The sequence below is a fragment of the Astatotilapia calliptera genome, chromosome 6 (genome assembly GCF_900246225.1).
Source record: "Astatotilapia calliptera chromosome 6, fAstCal1.2, whole genome shotgun sequence".
NCBI classification, from domain to species: domain Eukaryota; kingdom Metazoa; phylum Chordata; class Actinopteri; order Cichliformes; family Cichlidae; genus Astatotilapia; species Astatotilapia calliptera.
In genome coordinates, this window is record NC_039307.1 from 9,367,544 (window position 1) to 9,376,507 (window position 8,964).

Sequence of the window (8,964 nt, forward strand, 5' to 3'; positions counted from 1 at the left end):
ATCCACTAGTCTGCATTCCTATTGTGCTTCTCGATCCTGGGACAAGCATTCAGGCCCAAAGTTCATAAAATCATGAACTAAACTGAAGTTCCTGATTTGGTGTGTTTTTGTTACTTAGTCCTTACAATTTTAGGACACAGGTTACATTTATGAATTGTTTTCATGGAGGCAGTTGTTCAAAAAGCGTTGGTTTTTCACACTTGGGTGGGGTTACTGATTACATGCAAACTATTCCTGAGACCAACTGAACCACACCCAGAGCCACCCCTTCAAGCGGAAGAGTCACACGGGAAGAGAACATTGTCGCTGTGAAATACACATTTTTATCATCAAGATGGAATGAAAAATAGACGGTGGGTACTTTGCAAACCAAGAACATCCCCACGTGAGGTGGTTATAATTCAGAACCAGTAATGTACACTTCCATCTTCTTACTGAAGCAATACTTATTGAATATTCAAACTTGGCACAATCAGTTTTCTCATGAGTTGCTATGACCACGAGTCACTTGAACTCATGGTCACTGTGTCTTGATTCTAATTTTTAATAACCATAATTCAATATTTCAAAACCATGACAAAATATCCCACAAATATCTAATTGGATGAACTAATTATATCCAAAAGGTCATGTATCACAGCTTGACATCACATTGCTCTGCAAAAACATCTTTCGTAACATTATCCAGAACCTGAAATTGGGAATAGGATAGAAGGAATTTACCATATTTTACATTTGAAGTCATGATACTACCTACCTACACACGAGTTAACTCGAATTTTACTGCTTGGTAGAGACATGTAGCCTCTGGTTGCTATTCTAATTCCCAACATTGAGAGTATCTGACATTTAGCACAGCACAGCTCTCTAAAAGACTATGTTGCTGCTGTCCTCTAGATGACAGTGTTGAGACAGTGGAAAGTTTTAGTTGGACAGAAGTATTTCACAGCGACTTTAAAAAAATGGGATTTAAGACCCAAACTACACTGCACCATAGTGCGGACCGAGAGTCCCTGTGGGCTGTGAACCAAAGGCGTTTTTCTGCTGTGAGTCACTCCTCCTCTTGTAGAGCAGAGTGGAAGAGGTTCGCTGGACTGTGGTTACATTATTTCAGTAACTTGTTCTCTGTGCAATGCCAACGCATTGTAGCCCTTCACTTGAGCTAGAGGCTTTTATTTAACAATAGAGCTCTGTATAGCAGCACAATGAATCTAAACCAACACAAAGCATCTTCAAGTAAGTCAAGTTAGAGCTTGTCTCCTGAACTTTGATGGATATTCATTTCAGCAACACAATGTAGATGTGACTATGCCATGCTCACTGTATTACTGTTATAAAGTTTAAGTTAGGTGCATGAGAGCAAGTCTCTCAGTAAAGAAGCAACTTCTTACTTACCAAAGTGTGGCGGTAACAAGCACCTGGTGGCAGTGTAACATTAATCTTTGTAATAGAAGGCCAAGTTATATGATAAGTCTTTGCCCCAAATCTCCTGTCTTACTGATAAGCTATGTGCTTACTATTCTGCGGATATACGCTCATGGTGTAATGTGTATTTACGTATTTGATTTTATTTACTTGGTAACTTGCTGAGTTTTCTCCCTTCCTAACATTGCTTGTGCAGTATTACATACAGTATATAAAGTTTTTTATATAGCTGGTGCAGTGAATGCTCTTTTGTTGAAGTTAATTTGTGGGCCTTGCAGGAGCTGGAAAATCATAGTCAGACTATGTGTTTACAGCCAGTAGGGAAAATATGCTTCAGTCTGCCTCAGAGTAGTTTTGATCAAGTGGTTTTTGTCTTTTTCATCCGGTAGTTATTCCGAGTTTTGTGTTTGTTAAATGGTATTTTAATTGTGTTCTTTTCAGTACACAAGACATGTCTTTTGTTTCTCCACCTATTGCATGCTAGGATGTGTTCCTCTACACATCCACCCAGCTTATGGGAAACTTTTAAAAATGGATGTGGTTTGAAAAATCAGTTTTACAGTCATTGGAGAAAAATGCTACAGGATCAAAGCTATTCTTTGGGATAAGCTCCCTCTTTCATAGTAGTAAACATTATTGTAAGCACAGCCTTGCCTAAATAGATGCATACTGGTCTTCACGCTGTGGCTTATCAAACCAGCTCTACCTGTTAAACAGCCACCATTCAGTTAAGTCGGAAGGATATGTGTCCCTGAAAGGTGTTCAGTGGTGAGAATGTGCTGAAAGCGAATACTCTGCTTGCACAGGATGATCAAAACACTTACAGAGGCTTGAAAAATAACATGCAGCTCATGCTTGGCAGGGCTTGAAAGCCCCTTGAATTTGTTTGGCCTTGTTCCACTCTATCTCTCAACTGTTTCTGCGCCCTGCTGCAACTCCAACCCAGTTTGAAAACTTTCACAGTAAGGTCTGATGCCATGAAGTGTTTGAGACCTTTAGCAAAGAGGTTAGGCATTCCTCTCAGCTTGTATGGCAAACTGTACAATGCTCCAGAATAGAGTCCGCCATCCGAGTGAAGAATGTTCCGGCTTTCACCAGCCCCTTAATGGACTTTTTGACCCTGAACCATTAACAGTGCTGCCAATTAGTACATCAGGCTGTTTCAGACATCTTTAATACTTAACTAAACATTTTTCTGATAGGAAAGGTTAATGTACTTTAGTTAAATTCCACATTGATATACAGGCCTAGTGAAGTGTTGAATAAACTCTGCTTTCTTAGTATAATCTTGTTATCAATTGGGTCAAGAAGTAGTTTTGAAAGGTGCAGTAAAGCTTCTGTACTACGTCTGTGCTAAATGCCTGCTAGCAGCCAGCTAACTTAGCTAAGCACAAAGACTGGAAACTGCTAGCCTGCCCAGTCAGGAAGAAAGCAAAGTGTTTTGTCCAGTGTGATGAATTGCTGTTGACTGTGGAAATTCAAAACTGTGCCAATAGATAAGCTGTTATTTAAAAAAAAGTATGACTACAACTAAAGGTTACTGTTGCAGTTTATGTTAAATGTTACATGCAAGGTATTGTGTGAAGGTTTCTTGTATGGATTAAGACACTAATCGTGATAACGCTGTTCTACCTTCTAGCTAATGTATGATGAAGGGTAGGTTACCGCCTGGATGGGGCACATCTGACTATGAAGCCAAGAGACACTTCATGCTCATACTTTGATGTGTTACTCATGAAGTAGGCCTGCAGTAAACAACTTTCTTTATGCTCCTATTTTTGTTTTTTTATCCTAATAGGGACCAGCATGGACTTCTTTTTAAAACCACAATAATATTTCCCTTGTAGCAAGTAGAAAACATAAGGGTTTAAGATGCTTCCAGATGTCTTCACTTTTCCCTTGAATTAACTTGAATGTTCATCTTTATAGTCTGTGATTCAGCGGATGGCGAAATTAGCTTAGCCTGGCACTCAGCACCACCTAAAAGCTGGGATGTCATTTTCTGTCTAAGTTAAATATTATACCAGATAAGTTGTTAAAACAAGTGGTGAACACAGCCAGAGATTAGTGATACTATTGCAGGGGATGAAACCACTGTATGATGTGGAAAGGTTTCTTTTACACAAAGACCAAATCCACTAAAGTATTCAGCCAATGCTGACTTTAACAATCAGTTCATTATTAGTTTGATTGAGCAGAATTTCTGTTATATGCCAAGTGTCTTCCTCTTTCACTCTACAAGCCCCAGGCTAGCCTTGAATGGCAAGCAGCCACAACAGTGGGAAATACAGAAATCCTGTTTGCAACTTGGCAGCGCTTTTTATGGGGTTCCTTTATGCAGCCACGTGCAGACAGTTATTAACCTGTTCATGCTGCACATGACATGACAGCTATTTGTTGTAACATTCATTATAAGGTGAGGCTCCTCTACAAATTAAACCAAATTGCTTAAACACTTCCTCTTCCAGTTATGTGGGAAAGTCAGTGGTTTATAAATCATTCATAAAATTGCAGTGATAATATATAATGTTTGGTCCTCTGTTATAAAGTAATTGGTTGTAAAGATTTCGGTCAATGTCATGGCCCACTTGTCCCAGATAATGGAGGAAACTTATATAGACTGAGGGTGATTAAAATTTTTGCAATTCAGCCTACAGCCTCTAGGATGGTACATCCATACATGCCATTTCCAAAAGGCAAGGCAAGTTTATTTGTATAGCACAATTCAACAACAAGGTGATTCAAAGTGCTTTACAGAGACATTAGAAACAAAAACAAATAAAAAGCATGATTTAAAATTGATTAAAACAAGCAAACAAACTAACTAACTAATTAACAAACAAACAAACAAACAAAACAGTATATAAAATCAAAACAGATAAAATCAGAACAGTAGATAAAATCAGTAGTTAAATGTAAGTTTTGAAATTTAAGCTTAAAAGTGTGGATTTGGTGCTTTATTCAAATGCAGCTGAGAATAGGTGAGTCTTCAAACTGGATTTAAATAAACTGAGTGTTTCAGCTGATCTGAGGCTTTCTGGGAGTTTGTTCCAGATATAAGAAGCATAAAAGCTGAATGCAGCTTCTCCGTGTCTGGTTCTGACTCTGGGAACTGATAAAAGACCGGATCCAGATGACCTGAGGGATCTGGAAGGTTCACACTGGGTCAGGAGGTCACTGATGTATTTTGGTCCTAAACCATTCAGAGCTTTATAGACCAGCATCAGAACTTTAAAGTCGATCCTCTGACAGACAGGCAGCCAGTGTAAAGACCTCAGAGCTGGACTGATGTGGTCCACTTTTTTGGTCTTAGTGAGGACTCGAGCAGCAGAGTTCTGAATGAGCTGTAGTTGTCTGACTGATTTTTTAGGTAGACCTGTAAAGATGCTGTTACAGTAGTCAAGCCTACTAAAGATGAATGCATGGACTAGTTTTTCCAGGTCCTGTTGAGACATCAGATCTTTTATCCTTGATATATTCTTGAGGTGATAGTAAGATGATTTTGTTATTGTCTTAATGTGTTTTTCCAGTTTAGGTCTGCATCCATCACTACACCCAAATTTCTCGCCTGGTTTGTGGTTTTTAGGTGTATAGATTGAAGTTCTCTGGTGACCTGTAATCGTTTTTCTTTGGCACCAAAGACTATTACCTCAATTTTGTTTTTGTTTAGCTGGAGAAAATTGTGGCACAACCAGTCATTAATTTCCTCAATGCATTTACCAAGAGCCTGTACAGGGCCTTGATCTCCTGGTGACATTGTGATATATATTTGTGTGTCATCTGCATAGCTGTGATAGTTTATTTTGTTGTTCTTTATAATCTGTGCCAGTGGGAGCATGTAAATGTTAAACAGAAAGGGTCCCAAGATGGAACCTTGGGGAACTCCACATGTGATACTTGTCTGCTCAGATGCGAAGTTACCTATTGATACAAAGTATTTCCTGTTTTCTAAGTATGTTTTGAACCAGTTTAGTACAGTTCCTGAAAGACCTGTCCAGTTCTCCAGTCGTTTGAGTAATATGTTGTGGTCAACTGTATCAAATGCTGCACTGAGATCCAGTAAAACTGAGACTGACATTTTTCCACTGTCTGTATTCAGACATATGTCATTGAACACTTTGGTCAGAGCGGTTTCAGTGCTGTGGTTCTGTCTAAAACCTGACTGGAAGGCATCATAGCAGTTATTCTGTTTTAAGAAGTAATTGAGCTGTTGAGAAACTGCTTTTTCAATGATCTTACTTAAAAATGGGAGATTTGAGATCGGCCTGTAGTTGTTCATTTGTGTCTTGTCAAGATTGTCCTTTTTCAGTATAGGTTTTATTACAGCAGTTTTTAGTGATTCTGGAAACACACCTGACATTAAAGAAAAGTTGACGATCTGTAACAGGTCTGACTCCAAAGTCTTTGAGACCTTTTTGAAAAAACGTGTTGGCAGGACATCTAAACAGCAGGAGGAGTTCAGCTGACCTATGATGTCCTCCAGGTATTTGCTGTTAATAGGGTGAAACTGTTTCATGGTGTTTAAGCAGTTTTTCGGTGGACACAGTACATATTCTGGATCTGCTGTTGATGTACCAATTGCTTGTCTAATCTTTTGGATTTTTTCTGTGAAGAATTTGGCAAAGTCATTGCAGGCCATGGTCGAATGAAGTTCAGCTGCCACTGACACAGGAGGGTTTGTTAGCCTGTCAACTGTAGAAAATAAGACCTGAGCATTATGGCTGTTTTTAGTGATGATGTCAGAGAAGTAGGACCTTCTTGCACTCCTCAGTTGTAAATTATAATTGTGAAGTTTCTCTTTATAGATGTCATAATGAACCTGGAGTTTTGTTTTTCTCCATCTGCGCTCAGCTTTCCTACACTCTTTTTTTTCATTTTTCACTAGTGTGGAGTTTCTCCATGGAGACTTTTTCCTTCCAGAGATAACCTTCACCTTAATGGGAGCAATAGTGTCCATTTCATTTAACATGTTAGCATTGAAGCTATTGACGAGCTCATTGACTGACCCTCTGGACAGGTCAGGTGTTAATGGGAAGACCTGGTTAAAAATCGCACTACTGTGTTCAGTTATACACCGTTTTGTGATCACTGCTGTTGATATATTTATGTGGGCTGAGATTTTACTTTCAAAGAAAACACAGTAAAGGTTTGCTGTGTCACCCAGCACAGTTTCAAGACTAAGAAGCACTGCCACAACCATACAAAATGACCTGCAGTTAGAGACCATTGTTTGGTCTGTTACCAGAATTGGCAGGTACATCCCTGAGCACATGATGCATTAACAGGTCAGGAGAAGTTGTGGAGAATGCTCAGCTGCTTACATCATAGTTAGCTGGTTTGATGATGGGTCAGTGGATCAGAGCTCGACGGGCTAGACAACAGCCCCCCGACTGCCATTAGGGATCTGGATAAAATCCTTGGATCCATTGACACAACAAGGCCCAACCTCATGTGGCGAGAGTATGCAAGCAGGAGATTTCCAAGGTCAACATCCGTCGTCTCAATAGGAGCACCGACATTGTCAGGCATGCATATAAGCACATGGGGGCCATACAAACTACTGTGTACAATTGTTGCTACAATGAAATTCTGGCAAAATTGACTAGCCCGCTGCTTCATTTTTTCACTTTGATTTTCTTGGTGTCTTTGAATTCAGCCCTCTGTAGATTGATAATTTTCATGTACATCAAATGATGTGAATCATCCTCTTACCCAGTCCATGTCCGTATACACATCCAGCATGGTGTTTTTTTTCCCCATTGAGACCTGATTTTTGAGCAGTATAAAGGATGGGTCTAGCCACCATGACATTTTGTAGCCTTGAACTGACATTGAGCAACTTGTATAGCCACACGCTAACGCATACAGTGCCTCATGTTTTACTGTTACTAGTTTCATAATTTACAAAAGTGTACCATGCTGCATTAGATAGTGATTGAGATCCTAAACTCTTCAGGAAAGTTTATACGGAAACGACAGCACAGTGGTGCAATGGTTAGAACAGTTGCCTCACAGCAAAAGGATCCTGGGCTGGAATCCACCAGCCAATTGGGGCTTGTCTTTATTAATCTGCATGTTGTCCCTCTGCCTGCATAGGTTAGTTCTGGACACTTGACCTTTCTCCCATAGTCCAAAAACATGTCTGTTAGGTTAATTTGTGATTCTAAATTGGCTGTAAGTGCAAATGATTGTCTACCTGCCCTGGACTGGGGATAGACTGGTGCTCTACTCCACCTCTGGGACTGCTGGGATAGGCTCCATCAGTCTTGAACTGGATAAGCAGTGAAGAATCAATAGAGACCATAAATCCTTCAGGAAAGTTTTTACAGAGTTTAAAGATCAAATGAGCAATAGGGTCATTATTTCACAAACTCCAGTGACTTTATTTTGCAACCAGAGGAGTTCCCCTTTTTCCAGTCAATAGAAAAAATGCAGGTTCAAAGCACTTAAGTGGGGGCTTCAAATTTCAGACCCAGATTAATCTTTTTAATGCATTTCAATCTTCACAAACGTTTTCAAGCACATCAGCAGTACTGCTGATGTGCTTGAAAGCAGTCATTTTAAGCAGTAATAGATGCAAAGGCTGACCTGCCCTAAGGTAACATTTGTAATGTAATGGTATGAGATTAGACCCTTTGGATTATTATTAGAACATGTGCATGTTAGGAAACTTTCTATTGTCTAAGTCTGACACTCTTCAGAACTGCTGCTGGACCCTATGACACAGATTTTTGATAATGCACTACAAATATAAAAGTTGCTTGATGAAAAAAGAAAAACATCATAGCACATTTTAATCACTGAAAAAAACATACATTACAAATTGTCAGTCAGTTGCTTTCCAGAGTTTTCTAAAGATGGGTCCAGCGGGTTAGCAATAATCTGAGTAAAATAGTCTGGAGTTGGTTCAACGTGTTTTTATGACCTCTGCTGTGAATTTTTATCTTTATACCAGTGTGGACAGACTCTGATGTGCAACAAAAATGGGTCCAAATATGGGTGAGAGAATCTCCTTAGAGAGGGGTAGAAGTTGCAATTTAATCCACTTCTCTTCTTGCCAACAAGCATTACACCATCACTTGAGAATTCGCTCTAATTTGAGAGGCTGTGACTTAACACACACACACAAATAGGCAGAAATCTTGTCTCTCTTTCTTTCTTTCACACGAAACATACAATAAGCTAGCAGCAACCCCACCCTTAACAGTTTTTCATCATGACAGCCCACACTGGTCATTTGGCTTCCCTCAGACTTCATAAAAGGGGGCAGAGTTCAGTACTGATAGCACAGTGTTTGCACAATGACTCTCTTTGTTCAGTTAAAGGCTGTTTGTATTTCCACTCTGTGTTTCTGTCCTGGCCGGTGTGTGTTCTTGTTTCCAGGTGACAGTAGTTACACAGACTTCATATAAAAACTTTTGAAAACCCACATGGGGCAAGGATTAGTCAACCATCTGGGTGTGTCTTTCTCTGAGTAAGACTTGGGATCATTTGCTTCATTTGAGTTTCTTGTCATGTTTGAATTTTTCTAACATCAAG